Here is a 2,269-nt window from a genome sequence, read left to right as displayed (position 1 = left end):
ACCTTTAGTAGTAGTGGTGTTAACTCTTCTCTGAAAGTTTGGTAGAACTCTGCAGTGAAGCCGTCCAGGCCAGGTCTTTTTTTTGTTGGGAGTTTTTTGATTACCGTTTCAATCTCTTTTTTTGTTATGGGTCTATTTAGTTGTTCAACTTCTGAATGTGTTAGTTTAGGTAGGTAGTATTTTTCCAGGAATACATCCATTTCTTCTAGGTTTTCAAATTTGTTAGAGTACAATTTTTCATAATAATCTGAAATGATTCTTTTAATTTCATTTGGTTCTGTTGTGATGTGGTCCTTCTCGTTTCTTATTCAGGTTATTTGTTTCCTTTCCTGTTTTTCTTTAGTCAGTCTAGCCAATGGTTTATCAATTTTGTTAATTTTTTCAAAGAACCAGCTTTTGGCTTTGTTAATTCTTTCAATTGTTTTTCTGTTCTCTAATTCATTTAGTTCAGCTCTAATTTTTATTATTTGTTTTCTTCTGGTGCCTGTTGGATTCTTTTGTTGCTCAGTTTCTATTTGTTCAAGTTGTAGGGACAGTTCTCTGATTTTGGCTCTTTCTTCTTTTTGTATGTGTTCATTTATCGATATAATTTGGCCTCTGAGTACTGCTTTTGCTGTGTCCCAGAGGTTTTGATAGGAAGTATTTTCATTCTCGTTGCTTTCTATGAATTTCCTTATTCCCTCATTGATGTCTTCTATAACCCAGTCTTTTTTCAGGAGAGTATTGTTCATTTTCCAAGCATTTGATTTCTTTTCCCTAGTTTTTCGGTTATTGATCTCTAGTTTTATTGCCTTGTGGTCTGAGAAGATGCTTTGTAATATTTCGATGTTTTGGACTCTGCAAAGGTTTGTTTTATGACCTAATATCTGGTCTATTCTAGAGAATGTTCCATGTGCACTAGAAAAAAAAGTATATTTTTGCAGCAGTTGGGTGGAGAGTTCTGTATAAGTCAATGAGGTCAAGTTGGTTGATTGTTGTAATTAGATCTTCCGTGTCTCTATTGAGCTTCTTACTGGATGTCCTGTCCTTCTCTGAAAGTGGTGTGTTGAAGTCTCCTACTATAATTGTGGAGGTGTCTATCTCACTTTTCAATTCTGTTAAAATTTGATTTATGTATCTTGCAGCCCTGTCATTGGGTGCATAAATATTTAATATGGTTATGTCTTCCTGATTAATTGTTCCTTTTATCATTATATAGTGTCCTTCTTTATCCTTTGTGATGGATTTAAGTCTAAAGTCTATTTTGTCAGAAATTAATATTGCTACTCCTCTTCTTTTTTGCTTATTGTTTGCTTGATATACTTTTTTCCATCCTTTGAGTTTTAGTTTGTTTGTGTCTCTAAGTCTAAGGTGTGTCTCTTGTAGGCAGCATATAGATGGATCATGTTTCTTTATCCAGTCTGTGACTCTCTGTCTCTTTATTGGTGCATTTAGTCCATTTACATTCAGGGTAATTATAGATAAATAAGTTTTTAGTGCTGTCATTTTGATGCCTTTTTATGTGTGTTGTTGACAATTTCATTTTTCCCCATACTTTTTTGTGCTGAGGCGTTTTTCTTAGTAAATTGTGAGATCTTCATTTTCATAGTGTTTGACTTTATGTTAGTTGAGTCGTTACGTTTTTCTTGGCTTTTATCTTGAGTTATAGAGTTGTTATACCTTTTTGTGGTTACCTTATTATTTACCCCTATTTTTCTAAGTAAAAACCTAACTTGTATTGTTCTATATCGCCTTGTATCACTCTCCATATGGCAGTTCAATGCCTCCTGTATTTAGTCCCTCTTTTTGATTATTGTGATCTTTTACCTATTGACTTCCATGATTCCCTGTTATGTGTATTTTTTTTTTTAATTAATCTTAATTTGTTTGTTTTTGTGATTTCCCTATTTGAGTTGATATCAGGACGTTCTGTTTTGTGACCTTGTGTTGTGCTGATATCTGATATTATTGGTTCTCTGACCAAACAATATCCTTTAGTATTTCTTGTAGCTTTGGTTTGGTTTTTGCAAATTCTCTAAACTTGTGTTTGTCTGTAAATATCTTAATTTCGCCTTCATATTTCAGAGAGAGTTTTGCTGGATATGTGATCCTTGGCTGGCAGTTTTTCTCCTTCAGTGTTCTGTATATGTCGTCCCATTCCCTTCTTGCCTGCATGGTTTCTGCTGAGTAGTCTGAACTTATTCTTATTGATTCTCCCTTGAAGGAAACCTTTCTTTTCTCCCTGGCTGCTTTTAAAATTTTCTGTTTATCTTTGGTTTTGGTGAGTTTG

This window comes from Loxodonta africana, chromosome 1, assembly GCF_030014295.1.
Source record: "Loxodonta africana isolate mLoxAfr1 chromosome 1, mLoxAfr1.hap2, whole genome shotgun sequence".
NCBI lineage: Eukaryota > Metazoa > Chordata > Mammalia > Proboscidea > Elephantidae > Loxodonta > Loxodonta africana.
Note: the sequence above shows the minus strand (reverse complement) of the source record.